Below are 15303 nucleotides of genomic sequence, written 5' to 3' on the forward strand. Positions count from 1 at the left end.
TTATGTATATGTTTTTACTACTATTTATATGCTCAGCTTTATATCACACGGAACACCTCAAGAAGGATAAGAATGAAACAGAGGACCTTGAGCCTAGTTGGAAAGAGCAGAGTTTTTTTAAATTAGCATTTATTACAATTCACTTTGTATCCCAGCTGTAGCCCCCTCCCTTGCCTCCTCCCAATCTCACCCTCTCTTCTTCTCCCCTATGCCCTTTCACTAGTCCAATGATGAGGAGGTCCTTCTCCCCTTCTATTTGACCCTCGCCTATTAGGTCTCATGAGGACTGGTTGCACTGTCCTCCTCTGTGGCCTGGCAAGGCTGCTCCCCCCAGGGAGAGGTGATCGGAGAGCCTGCTACTGAGTTCATGCCAGAGAAAGTCCCTGTTCCTCTTACCAGGGACCTTACTTGGAGACTGAGTCTATGGGCTACATCTGAGTCAGAGTTTTAGGTCCTCTCCATGCATTGTCCTTGGCTAGGGTATCATTCACTTCAGGGCCTCCAGGGCTCAGTTCTATTTATTTATTTATTTATTTATTGGCTCTGTTGGTCTCCTTTTGGAGCTCCGGTCCACTCCAGGTCTTTCTGTTTCCTCCTTCTTTCATAAGATTCCCTGAACTCTGCCCAAAGTTTGGCTATGAGTCTGAGCCTCTGCTTCAATATCTCAGTCAGTAGAGTCTTTCAGAGGCTATCTGTGGTAGGCTCCTGTCTGCTCCCTGTCATCTCCTGCTTCCAATATCTATTGCGTTTGGTCTTTTGAATGAGAATTTAGCATCTTCCCTAGGGTCTTTCTTATTTAGCTTCTTTAGGAGTACAGATTTTAGTATGTTTATCCTCTATTATATGTCTAATATCCACTTGTGAATGAGTGTATACCAGGTGTGTCTTTCTGCTTCTAGGTTACCTCACACAAAATGATCTTTTCTAGTTCTCACCATTTGCCTGCAAATTTCATGATTCCCATGTTTTTCAAGCTGAATAGTATTCCATTATGTAAATGTACCACAATTTCTGTATCTATTCTTCAGTTGAGAGACACATAGGTTGTTTCCAGCTTCTGGCAATTACGAATAGAGCTGCTACGAACATGGTTGACAAATGTCCATGTTGTATAGCTGAGAATCTTTTGGATATATGCCTACGAGTGGTATAGCTGGATCTTGAGGTAGCACTATTCCTAATTTTCTGAGTAAGAGCCAGATTGATTTCCAAAGTGGTTGTACAAGGTTATATTACCACCAGCAATGGAGAGTTCCAAATCCTTTCCAACATGTGTTGTCACTTGAGTTTTTTATCTTAGCCATTCTGATGGGCATAAGGTAAAATTCCAGTGTTGTTTGATTTGTATCTCCCTGATGACAAAGGACATTGAACATTTCCTTCAGTGTTTCTCTGCCATTCAATATTCCTCTTTTGAGAATTCTCTGTTTAGCTCTCTACTCCATTTTTTAATTGAATTCCTTGGTTTGTTGGTGTTTAACTTAAGTTCTTTATATATTTGGGATATTAGCCCTCTGTCAGATATAGGCTTGGTGAAAATCCTTTCCTAATCTGTATGCAGTCATTTTGTTCTGAGGACAGTGTCCTTTGCTTTGCAGAAGCTTTTCAGTTTCATGAGGTCCCATTTATTGATTGTTGATCTTACAACCTTTGCTGTTGGTGTTCTGTTCAGGTAGTTGTCTCCTGTGCCAATGATGTCAACGCTCTTCCCCACTTTTTCTTCTAACAGATTTAGTGTGCCTGGTTTTATGTTGAGGTCTTTGATCCACTTAGACTTTAGTGATAATATGGATCTATTTCCATTTTTTTTCTACATGTAGACATCCAGTTAGACTAGCACCATGTGTTGAAGATGCTATCTTTTTTCCATTGATGGTTTTGGCTTCTTTGTCAAAAATCAAGTGTCTGTAGGTATATGGGTTTATTTCTAGGTCTTCTATTCGATTCCATTGATCCACACTTCTGTTTCTATGCCAGTACCATGCAGTTTTTATTACTATTGCTCTACAGTACAGCTTGAGATCAGGGATGGAGATACCTCCATCTGTTATTGTACAGGATTGTTTTAGCAGTTCTGGGTTTTTTGTTTCCATACAAAATTGAGAATTGTTCTCTCAAGTTCGGTAAAGAATTGTGTTGGTATTTTGATGGGAACTGCATTGAATCTGTAGATTGTTTTTGGTAGGATGGCCATTTTCACTATGTTATTCCTACCAATCCTACCATGGGCACAGGAGATCTTTCCATCTTCTGATATCTTCTTCAATTTCTTTCTTCAGAGACTTGAGGTTTTGTTCAAACAGGTCTTTTACTTTCTTGGTTATAGCCACACCAAGGTACTTTGTGGTATTTGTGGCCATTATGAAGGGTGAAGTTTTCCTAATTTCTTTCTCTGCCCTTTTGCCTTTTGTATACAGCAGGGCTACTTTTTTTTTTTTTGTTGTTGTTGTTGTTGTTTAGTTAATTTTGTATCCAATCACTTTGCTGAAGGTGTTTATCAACTGAATGAGTTCTCTGGTTGAATTTTTGGGGTCACTCATGTATACTATCATATTGTCTGCAAATAGTGATCCTTTGACTTCTTCCTTTCCAATGTGCATTCCCTTGATCTCCTTTAGTTGTCTTATTGCTCTAGCTAGGACTTTAAGTACTATGTTGAATAGATACAGAGAGGGTGGGCAGCCTTGTCTCTTTTTTCAGTGGGATTGATTTAAGTCTCTTTTTGTTTAGTTTGATGTTGTCTATAGGCTTTCTGTAAATTGTCTTTACTATGTTTAGGTATGTGCCTTGTATCCCTGATCTCTCCAAGACTTTAAATATGAATGAGTGATGGATTTTGTGAAATGCTTTTTTGGCATCTAAGGAGATGCTCATGTAATTTTTCTCCTTCAGTTTGTTTATATGGTGGATTACATTGATGGACTTTCATATACTGAACAGCCCCTGCATGCCTGGGATGAAGCCTACTTGTCATGATGGATGATATCTTTTATGTGTTCTTGGATTCAGTTTGCAGGTATTTTATTGAGTATTTTTGCATCAATATTCATAAAAGAGATAAGTCTGAAGTTCTCTTTTTTTGTTGGGTCTTTGTGTGGTTTAGGTATCAAGGTGACTGTGGCTTCATAGAATGAGTTTGGTAATGTTCCTTCAGTTTCTATTTTGTGGAATAGTTTGAAGAGAATTGGAGTTAGCTCTTCTTTGAAGGTCTGGTAGAATTCTGCGCTGAACCATCTGGCCCTGGGCTTTTTTTGGATGGGAAACTTTCGCTGTCAGCTTCTATCTGTGTTCTCTTAAGAGTCTGCATGACATCTGTCCAGGCCCTTCTGGCTTTCATGGTTTCTATTGAGAAAGCTGATGTAATTCTAATAGGTCTACCTTTTTATGTTACTTGGCCTTTTTCCTTGCTATTTTTAATATTTTTTCTTTGTTGTGTAGATTTAGTGTTTTGATTATCATGGGACATGAGAAGTTTCTAAGAGCAGGGCTTTAGAAATGTGTCTATGATGTTGTATCTTGTTTTAACCCTCGGTTTATGCTTCCTGCATCACCAAGTAAGCAGCTTTGCTCCACTGGACACACACAAGGAACAATGGAGCCAAGTGTGAAAAGCTGAATCCCTGAGCCATAATGAATCTTTATTCATTAATCTTTCCCTAGTTGCTTTATCAAAGCTATGCCTTTCTTCTATTCATGATTTGTATCGAAATAGATTATCAACAATGTTAATGGCATGTTTAAGGTGGATTGGTTAAAACAAATGGGTTTATAAGTTCAAAGAACTGAAAAGTATAGAATTTCTAGTTTCTGGAGCAGCTTGATGGATAGTTTTGCTTTGTTTTGCTTTGTTTTTATCTGCATCTGCATGGGTTCATCTTCCATCTGGTTCTGTTCATTTCTACTTTTCTTTAGTTCTCTGCTGTTCTGTCCTTGTGTTTATTAGGAAGCCACAGGATTATCAGAATATCTAACTCTTAACCGCTATATCCATAAGAGAAAAAAAAAAGTCTCATTTGCGGAGATCCAGAGATAAATCAAACTTTCACTGATGCTAACTTCACAATCTTGTATTCTGAGTCCTAAAGTGACCATAAAATATTGTGTTACGTAAATATGAAGTAGTATTTGGCTACAGCTGCACTCCTAAAATAGTTGTGAAACCAATTTCATTTATGCATATGGACAGAAAGATGGGCAGTGGGTAATTCTAGAGAACAAAGAGCCCTGTGATCAGAGATGGGATCTTACTTTCATGTGACATAGCTAACAACTGTCCATTGTAGTACATATGAAACTTATGGTGGAGATTTGCAGAAAGAAACAGTCATCCTCAGGAAACAAATTAACGTTAGGGAAGACTGCTGATTAGGAAATAACCACTTGTATTAGGAGGTCCTTAACAGCTAGAGAAAATATCACTTTCCTATGTGAAGTAAAAGTAAAAATAGTAAAATAATATCCCTTATTTAACTTGACCACTGTTGATATAGTCCATAATACTAGACTGCACACCTGAAATTCTCTGCAGGAGAAGACCACCAAGCACAAAGACGAAGTAACCATGTGAAGGGAGAGATGTGTAATTTAAAGGCCACCCTTGTCTACAGAGTGAGTTCTAGGGCATGCAGGAGCTAGAGCTACACAGAGAAATACTGTAAAAAAGAAGAAAAGATAAAGAATAAGAATAAAAAGAAGAAGAAGAGAACAGGAGAAGGGGAGAGGTGTTAGCTAACTTGATACTTGTAATCATTTCAGAATATGTAAGTACATCAAGCCATCATGTTGTTCACCTAAAATGTATACAGCCTTATTATTCATTAATTTTTTGAAGCTAGGGATTGAGCCCAGAACGTTGTGTGTAGTATGTGCGCTTTCTATTACTGAGCTAACCTCCTGACAATTTTACTTTTCCATTATTTTTCAGTAAGGCAGTGAAATATTGCTTGAACATACCCCCCAAGCCTTTCTGAAATAATTTTTGTTTTACTAGGTACTCTAATGGATATTATTTTTCATCAACCTTTTAGTGCAATGAGGAAAACATTAGTAAAAAAAAACCCAATTTTGTATCATGATTATATTAATATTGTAAGCAATATCTGAGAACTAGCTCATAACGGATAGCTCATTCCAGAGGTTAGAAGAAGTCTGAGGGAGGAAATAATATTCACCCTGAGGTCAGGCATATGAACAGCCATGGGCAGTGTGGGTTTAATTAGGAGAGATATAACCATACATTTGCTTAAACGAGAACCACACAATATAAAAATAATCATCAAGCTGAGACGGATCAACTGTGAACACAAGAGCTCTGAAGAGTGGCTGAGAGCCAGACTAAAAATTCTACAAGAGGACAATTCTGTAAGGAAGGTACGGTCATTGAGAGCGGTTCAGCTGCAGGTCACAGGTACTTGCTCGGATGCTTAGCCTCATTGGTCCTATATTTCTGTGCAATTTGGAACAACACTCTAGAGAAGAATCAGCTCCATTGCTAGGTGACTGTCCAGAGAGAGTTGGGACACCGCTGTACTACAGAGGCCTCTTTAGCATTTCCATGGTGACTCAAGTAGTCTGGGGCTGAGGAGAGGCTGGCGATGAGGGAAGAGTGCAGGCACTAGTGACCTCAGTCTGTAAACAGGCCCACATCATCTGCTGTTCTGGTCAAGGAGTGAAGAAAAGCGGATGGCGGGGGGGGGGGGGGGCGCTGTCTCAGCTATTAAGAGTATTTACTGCATTTGCAGAGGACCCAGTTTTAGTTCCCAGAACCCACATGGTAGCTCATTGTCACTCATAACTTCAATTGCAGGAGATCAAAAGCCTTCTGGCCTCTGAGAGCTCATAAACCCACACTGCAAATACAAAACAAATAAGTAAATCTATTCTTACGTGTAGAAAATGTTTAATAACCAATTGCTAGCAGACATGACGCTGTTCCTAGCTCTAGTAAAGACTGTGCTGGAAAGCAACAGATAAAACAAAAATTGTGCTCTTAAGGAGTCTGACTTATTAAGTCTCATCAGGACTGCCTGGATTCTTCCTCTGTAGCCTGGCAAGGCCACATCGCCAGGGGCAAGTGATCAAAGAGCAGGCAACTGAGTTCATGACAGAGGTGCCTCCTGCTCCCCTGCTCAGGAACCTACATGGAGGCTGAACTGCCTAGCTGCTACATCTGTGCAGGGTGTCTAGGTCCTCTCTGTACATGGTCCTTGGTTGGGGCACCAGCCCCTGCACGTAAGCAAGGGGCAGATGGCAAGGGAGTAGAACTCCTGCTTTCAGTGGACTAGGGAAAGGAGATAGGGGGGAAGAGGGAGAGAGGGTGGCCCTAGGAGGAGTTGAGGGAGGAGGCTAAAAGCAGGATATACAATAACTAAATTGAAACAAACAAGCAAACAAACATGGGGCAAAAAGTCTGGCAAAGGGATCCAAAAAGACCTTTTTCCTGTCATTGTCTCTGTCTCTGTCATTGTCTCTCAGTCAAATGACCTCAATGGACAAAAAGTAGCATCATGCCAATTTCCAAAGGAACAGTAGTTAAAGGGACCACATCCATTTTTACAGATTAGGCAACCAACTAGGAATTTTAAGCCTAGAAACAATAATGAATAATTGGCACAAGGTAGGCTGTGTCTTCAGCAAAAGAAACAGTGACCAGGAAGCCATTTGATAGGAAAGAAGACCAGTATAACTCAGTGTACCTCATTCAAGGGGGCAGAAGATAAAAGGAAAGAAGTTGAAGGAAGCCAAAAGAGCAACTAAGATAGACTTACGTCAGGAAAGGAATTTATTATTTTCATAACTGAATAGTACAGTAACAATATGAGATTTAAATAAGGTTGTATTCCAATAGCTCACATATTGACCAAAGGGAACAAAATTATCACCTTCCCCCTCTCTACTTTCTACTTTTTTGTTTTAGAGTACCTTCAAGGTACTTTGGTTTCCTTTTCCCACATAATAGCTACTGGGGTCTTCTAGTGGTTTGGTGTTTGTCACTCACACCTAGAAAAAGATAAGACAGAAAAAGTAAGAGTTGAGTGGCACCTTCCCCTAAGATCATATCATTTTTCCTGATACTGTAACTCATTCCTGGAACCAGAGGCATGGTGTGTGATGACAGTTGTGACGACAGCTGCCACTGGTGACTGTTCCTTTAAAGTAGGAAGGTGTTGAAGTCAAACATCCTCCTTAAAAAACAGATGAGTGAAAGCTGTGCTACATGTTAGGAAGGAAGAGACAGTGGCATCTGCTTGGCCAGTGAGATGACCGCCACCAACACCCAGGGTGAGAATCCTCACAGTAGAGCTCCTGTATGTACTTCCACACCAGCTTGTGTGTCGGTGATCAGAACGACAAAACAGCTGGAAAGAGGAAGGTTAAGAAGCTGCTGAAATTATGTGAGGGAGAGAGAGAGAGAGCTGACCACAGAAAGGAAGATGTGTGGGTGAATTCAAGTTTTGAAACTTTGCAGCAAGTTAGTTATGGGAGTCTCAGTTATCACTGCACAGAGCCAGAGAAGAAGGCTCCGGAGGGGGTTAGAAGTCACTAAGACCGAAGAGTTAGTTAGGTGAGGATTGCAGTAAGGGACAAGAGCAAAAGGAAGAGAACGGAGCATGTGCCTGCTACTTTTGCTCGGTACGCTTATCCAATGTTCACTTATTAAACCCTCCTGTATGAAGAAATATCTTTGTATCAGTTTTTATTTTTTTCCCAATTTTTATGGCATTTGAATCTGATGTCAATGGGCTTCTTCCAGTACTTGAATAAAAATGTGTTTTGAGAATTTTCTTTAAAAAAAGAATTAAGGGTCAATAGGAGAGTTAAATTTAATGAGAAGTTGTAGTTCTATGAATAGCCTTATTATATAACTTGCTTTCCCATAAGACTTTGTAACACTTCCCTCTACAAAAACAACTCAGTGAAGTAATTGAAGGAAATTCATGGTCATAATGACAGCCTGCAAATTACATAATACTTCTTTGATACAAAAAGCAGGCTTTTGTGCAAGCTCAAAAAGCAGGATGAAAAAAATGGCTAAAAACGGAGATAGTGGACAGTACAGAAAGCAGGAAACAGGATGAGGCAGACTGAGAGAGAAGATGAGGTCTTACAATAATCATGTGTTTTCTAGATGTTTGTGAAATCTGGATCTAGCCCCTGGCATAAGAATGTATTGTACTCAATGTCTGCTTGTGTTCTTTGTCTAGATCTTAGAACAGCAGTTGTCAGGATAGCAGTGTCCTCAAGCAGTTAAACAATGAATCCAACATGCTGGGAGTTACAATTACAGTAAATCAGCTAGTGTAATCATGACACTGAAGAGAAAAGAAGGCAAAGCCAGGGTTTGCCTTATGCAGGTTCTAGGAGTATAGCCCTCGATTCATAATTGGTGGATGTTCAAGGAGATAACCATGCAGATGCCTAAAGGGAAAAGAAAGACCCAGCAACCCTGGTTTCATCCTAATATGGTATGGCACATGTGCTTGTGAAACTACCAGAGAGTCAAGAATACCAGCACAGGGTGTACAAAGGTCCAGTCGCCCTAGAGCCAAAGTCGTACTCAGCTGTCCCTAGCTGCTGGGCTGGGGCCTGGAGTATGAGCCTGCTCAGAGATAACTTAGAATTTGCACTAGTTGCTATGGTAACAGCTGCCATCCCCTACTATGGTTATTAAACAAGCCATTAGTTTTGTTACTGTATTATATTCAATTTCATTCTATATTGTGCTCAAAATACTTTGCAACCTAAAAAGGATGGTGCTTTGGAATAGCGAGTTTCCCTTTTTCACTGTTCAGTAGGTATTGGTCCCACTTGCCCTGGACTGTCATCTCCTGAGATGACAGCAAACTGAAGAATGAGGAAACTGTTTTTTGGTGGCTTGACATCCTGTTAGGATGGGTCTGCTTGTTACAAGGCGATGACTTAGGTTCAGGTAGAAACTGATTTCCTAAGTGGCTAATTTTTATTTCTTAATTATAAGACATTCAAAACAGTAATATTAACTAATCAAAATATGTCATACTAATAAGATCTAATAGAACCTGAATTCCAGGCAACACTAGAAGGCCCATTTCTGTGGCTTAAATATAACTTGTTCTCTTTGACACCCATGTTGAAATTTGGTTGTCATTACAATGGCAATGCTAAGACAGGCACTTGGGTCAATGGCTAATAAATCTTGTTCTTCCAGAGAACCTGGGTTTGAGGCCAAGCACCCACATGGCAAGTCACAGCTGTCTGTAACTTCCAGTTCCAGGGAATCCTATACCCTCTTCTATCACCTGAGGGTACTGCATGAATTTAGGTAAAGCATTAGAACATACAAAAATAATTTTTTAAAGAAAGAAATGTTAAAGTAGATCAATCTTTTTCTCCTGCAGTTGGGTTAAGGCTCATGGGACTGAATTAGTGATTGTTAGAGTGGATTGTTTATAAAGCATTAGTGTCTTCATTTTGGTTTCTTAGCATAAGTTAATGATATGTTCGTGATGATCCCAACTTTGAGAACTGTGGGATAAAACAAGCTTATTCTTTTTTTTAATTTCATTTCAGTTTATTTACTTTATATCCCAAGGGTGCCGCCTCCCTCCTCTCCTCCAAGTCTTCCCCATTCCCAGCCTTCCTCTTCCCCTCCTCCTTTTCTCCCAGAAAATGGGAGCCCATGTACCAACACTCCTCAGCACATCAAGTCATGTCAGGACTGAGCGTATCCTCATCCCCTGAGTTCAGGCAAGGCAGCCCTGCCAGGGGGAAGTGATCCAAAAGCAGGCAATAGAGTCCATGTTAGAAACAGCACTCCCCTCAAACTCCACTTACCAGGTAACCCACATGAAGACAAAGCATCCCATCAGCTACATGTGTACAGGGGGCCTAGGTCCAGGTCATGCATGCTATTTAGTTGATATTTCTTTTTCTGTACACGTCTCTTGGTTTGGGTTAGTTGTCCCAAGACACACATGGTATGTACTCATTTAAAAACAGATATTAGACCTATATAGTACAGGATAACCATACTACAATCCACAGATCCAAAGAAGCTAAGTAACAAGGAAGGCCCAAGAGAGGGTGTCAGAAAGTTACCCAGAAGGGATAATAGACTAGACAGCAGAAGTGGATGAAGAGAGGGAAATGATAAGGAGATGGAATGGGAAGGGAGACAAGGGCAGGGATCAGATGTGGGGAGAACGGGGGTAGGAAGTGAGAGGGTTAGGAACAAGAAGGGAAACTGAGTAGCATCTCTTTGTCAAGCTTATTCTTAAAAATTACCTTGTTTCAGGTATTTTCTTATAATAAACAAAGTGGGGATCATTGCAGACCTCTATATTTGACCATGAGTCAAATAATGTTGACATAGTTGAACTTTTATTGAAGATAAAGCAAACTGTGAAATCTCCACCCACTGTAAAAAATACAGACTATTCATTCCGCTCCATCAAGAAAGCTGGCATTCCCTGGGAGTTAAAAATTCAGAAGCTATGATCAGGATGTAAAGTGAAAAAATAAATAAATAAATTAATTAATTAAAAAGATAAATTCAGAATCTCAGGTTTCACTGGGGATTCAAATACTTATCAGTCTATATGGCCAATATTTTACTAAGTACTCCAGATGACTGATGGACACAGTCAAATTTGAAAAACCCTAAAGAAGAATAAACTTAAGAACTGTGTTATCTAAGTAGCAATTTTCTTTCTTTATGATACACAATAGACATGTATTTATAAATTCCCTTATTAGTAACACTGAAATTTATGAGGAAATTGAATTTCAGTGAACCTTATTGTTTGATTTCCTTAGAAATACAGCATCCTATTTTTAAAAGAGGAAGAGAGTTCCTAATCTGATTTCTACCATTCCCAAAGGTTTTGTTATTGTTTCTACCATCAAAGCTGTGCAGAAGTGCTTTTCAGGGTGGGCCATCCAGAAACTCAGAGGTCATTGCCGTCATCATAAAAGGCGGGGTGGCTCCTTCTTGATCTGACAGTGTAGGGTGCAAGAACTAAAAGGGCATAAATGCTGCACTAAGGTTCTAGAGAAAATCCTGGATAGGTGGGCAGGATGTAACAGAGTCAAATTCCCCACAGGAAGCCTCTAAGTGAGCTACTTGTAAAGTATGGTAAGTAAAGCTTAAGTTGAAATGGAGACCTGGGGATGTTTAGCTGCTGAGAATGTTGGCCATCTGCTGAGGAAACTAGTGTCACCCATTAGGCCACCCAGAAGAAGGTCTATGTATGTGACAAGTGCCAGAGTCATAAGGTCATGGGGCTGAGACCACCGGAATTCAGATGATGGCCTCTAAATACCCTGGCTGTCAGACACACAGCTACAAGGGTTAGTTAGAATTTGCTGTGCTGGGTTTTAGTCTTGCTTTAGTCCCATCATTATGTAATTTTTTGTTATTGTTAGTTTAATTTGGAGCCGGTGGTTTTGCTTAGTTTTTAAATATATTCTTACAGGTAGAAGTTTTTCCTAAGTCTTGGGGGATATACTGTACTTTTAAACAGTACTGAGTCTCACAAGACTGTGGCCACTCTTGACTTTGGACTAAATACATTCTGTGTTATGAGATAGCTGTGGTTTTCTGGTCTAGGACCTTGTATTATGAGATGACCACAGGTCTTTGGAAGGTAGTAGAAGAGTGTTATGCTTTGAATCTGAAATGCCCCTGTATCTTCATGATTTGAACATTGGTCCTTTGTTTGTGGTGGAATTTGGAGGGCTTTGGCGCCTTTGGGAAATGAGGCTTAATTGGCAGAATTGGGTCGGTAGGGGAAAGCCTTCAGAGTTTACATCCATCTCTAGCTCCGAGCCAGTGGAAGGAGCTACCGTGTCATGCCCCCACTGTCATGAGTAAAAGCACTACTGCTGCCATTTCTTCCCTACTACCATGAACTCAAATTGTCTAACACTAATAGACAAATCTTTCCTCTTTAAGTTTCTGTTAAGTGTTTTGGTTCTAAGAGTACAAAAATATGTGTTGGGTTTTTTTTGTGTGTGTGTGTGTGTGTGTGTGTGTGTGTGAATGTTATTCATATAATGGTTTATAACAAACATATCTTGTGTCCATAATTGAGGATTTATTTTTAACATTCACACTCTTTAGGAACAAGGTGAGTGATGTCTCTAATTACTTGTTTTCAAGTGTCAGTTACATTTATATCCAAGTTTAAGCCATTAAACACACAAAGAACATTTTTATGACATTTGACCCACACAATATTAATAGTTTACTCCATAGGCTTCCTGCTTTAACCATTTCCTTTTCTTAATTTTTGAAACAGGTGAGTAATGAATGAGGAAAGACTAAGCAACAATAAGAAAGCCCACAATAAAAGACTTATTTGTTTTGTCCCCAGAAGCAATCATTGCTTTTTTTCCTATTAATTCAGCCAAAAAGTCAGGATGTCTTTCTATACAAGTACAGGAAACAGTAAGTTAACTCCTCACATACATGATGCTCCAAAGCATTCAGATATATTGAAAAAGGTTCTGTACTGGTGAGTGGGCCAACAGGTTTAGAGTCTCACCCTGCCATGGGCTAGATTGAAGGTCAGTTTAACCATCTGTCTGAACGTCAGTTTCCTAATATTAAACAGGAATAGATGTAATAGTGTATGCTCATCCTTATTATGAGATGTCATTAATTATATAATACAGATTTTTTTTTTTTACCTTTGTAGGTCTGCCATAACTTCAGAAATAAAATCCACAGAGGGCTCTTATGAAATGAAGAAATGAGCTTCAGAGCAGAGACTTCTAAATAATAAGTTTTGTTAATGGTTTTTCAGTTTGGCAATTTATGTTTGTTTGTTTGCTTAGATGGGGGCCTCATGGGGACTTAGGCTTGTGAATCAATTTCCAGACTTGAGCCAGTTTGCAGATCCAGAACCTCTTGAATGAAAGGGAGGCCAGGCTCTCCTGAGGAAGAATATTTATACAAAACTTAAATGTTTTACTGTTAGCCTTTTCCCAGTCTTTCTCCAGAGGGAAACTGTACAGAGTAACTGGGGAAAGGAAACCTCCCAGCTAAGTGGAGGCTTATGGGGGTCAGGTGATTAATGGAGGTTTTGTCAATATCCTACTCACAGAGGTCCAGTATGTCCTCAAATTCATATCATGATTATTTGCCTAGATATACTTAGATGTTGGCAGGACTCTCACATTGGTCTCCCGACCTGTGAAGTGTGACTATTATGGTTGGAAAGGCTAAATGGAAGCCTTTACAGATGTTTCAGCCAAGGAAAATAGTGTTTTAAAAACAGTATTGCATCCTTGGAGGAATTGTGGAAATTAATGTCATCAAGGACTTGAAATATGCATGTAAAGATGCAGGGGTGGTGGTTCCCACCATATCTCCCTTTAACTCTCCTATCTTGCCACCACAGAAGACATATGGATTGTGGAGAGAGACAGTTGACTATCATAAACTCAATCAAGTAGTGAATCTGATTGTAGCTTCTATGTAAGATATGGTGTCCTTGCTTGAGCAGATTAACAGCTGGTACATGGTGTGCTAGATAGTTCTACGTCACCTTGACACAAACTAAAATCATCTGAGAGGAGACTAAAGTAAGAAAAGGAAAATGTCTCCATAATATCGGGCTGCAGGCAAGCCTCTAGGCCACTTCAGTAGTGATTGATGGGGTAGGCACAGCCCATTGTGTTCCTGCATTCAATAAGAAGGCAGGCTAACAACCTACGAGGAGCAAGCTAGTAAACAGCACTCTGCCACGGCCTCTGCATCAGCTTCTGCCCCAGGTTTGGACCCAGCTGTGTTTCTGCCCTGACTTCCTTCAGTGATAGACTAGTATGTGGAAGTATAAGCCAAATACCATCCCTAAAACTTGCCTTTGCTCACGATATCTCATCCTAGCAATGGTATCCTTAACTAAAACAAGAGATAAACGGCAAAAGGCAGCAATCAAGATAAACCACTTTGATTTCTTAGTAAAACTCAGGGTTTTTTTTTTTGTTGTTGTTGTTTGTTTTTTGTTTATTCTGTTGCCTGTTTTTCTCCTTGGGTGTGTCTCTCTCCATATCCTGATATTTGACAGACTGGCCTTTTAGAAAATTGCTCTGGGAATTTCTTCCAAGTATTTGCTTGATTTTCTTCTGTTCTCCATCACAAAAAAGTATTACCATGTATGATGGAGAATTGATAAAATTTCTGTCTTCCTGTAAATGCTCGTTGTGTGTGGGCTACATAAAATATTTGAACTATTTCTTATTAACCGTGTCACAGTATATTGCCTTCTGCGCTCTCTCAATGTCCTCCTCAAAGGTTATTGGTGTTTATTGGAACTTCTAGTTAGGTAATCCTAACTAGATATAATAAATCTAAGTCTTCAGTTGGTCATCCTTAATAAACTCACAAATAACAAACTCAAGACAATAATAATGAGATGCAAGAATAGCATAGTTTTAATATTAGCAAATTTTTATTATATTTCCAGATAAAACTACACAAGACACATCATTTCTTCAAAACTCCAAATACATTTTGTATTTTGTTGTTAATAGGAAGTGTCAGGAAGCTTAATTTGAACTGTGAAAATATATAGTTTAAGAGACTGTAATCCTGGCTTGGAATTTATCCAAAATAGTTAATAGTTAAGTTTTCTATATTAGTTTATTTAAAGACATACAGGAATTCTAGGTTCGTGTGACAATTTGAATGGTTGGAACTATCTTTTATTTGGTGCTTACCAGGGAGTAAGGAATCAGTTGATTAGACCTTAAGAATAACAAGCCCAGGAGGTTTGTCCTTCTCCAGGTGGTGTGGGTAGGCAGAAGACACCCAGAGGCCTGCCTGCCCTTGCAGATGGGTGCCAATGTGGTGAGGAAGTACATGGTGAAGATATGGGAGAAAAGAGAAACAGAGCAGTTCACATACTGTGGGGAAAGGCAGAACCGGAGACTCGAGCGTGGTGAGGAACAGCTGAAGTGGTGTGGGAAAGCTGGCCCTACCCTGCACCTAGCAAAGCAGAAGAGCTGTCCCTGCTGGCTCTGGTACAGGAGAGATGGCAGGCAGAGCAACTCAGTTACCACCCAGGCCCAGATCCAGGGGTTTAGGTTGGCCCACCCCACCATCTACCTCATTTATCAATTGCTGCAGCACATGAAGGGGCCAGTCCTGCAGAACCAAAACTGCAAGATCTCCATGACACAGTGAAACAACAGGATAATTTAGAGGAGTCTGGGTGAGGATACAGGCCTCTACCCAGATAGTAGTACACTTCTGCTACCGATAGTGTAGCAGAAGCCAGAGGTCTGGTACTATACCAATGACTCATTGCAATGAACATT

At 39.9% G+C, this 15303-nt stretch overlaps 1 long non-coding RNA gene across 1 annotated transcript; it reads left to right on the forward strand.

The window, feature by feature from the left end:
• The first annotated feature begins 10975 nt into the window (after positions 1 to 10975).
• On the forward strand, positions 10976 to 14224 carry LOC132648730 (uncharacterized). The gene is made up of 2 exons (XR_009587111.1): positions 10976 to 11113; positions 12678 to 14224. It is a non-coding gene; the product is annotated as an uncharacterized LOC132648730 (long non-coding RNA).
• The last annotated feature ends 1079 nt before the right edge of the window (positions 14225 to 15303 follow it).

The sequence above is a fragment of the Meriones unguiculatus genome, chromosome 17 (assembly GCF_030254825.1).
Source record: "Meriones unguiculatus strain TT.TT164.6M chromosome 17, Bangor_MerUng_6.1, whole genome shotgun sequence".
NCBI lineage: Eukaryota > Metazoa > Chordata > Mammalia > Rodentia > Muridae > Meriones > Meriones unguiculatus.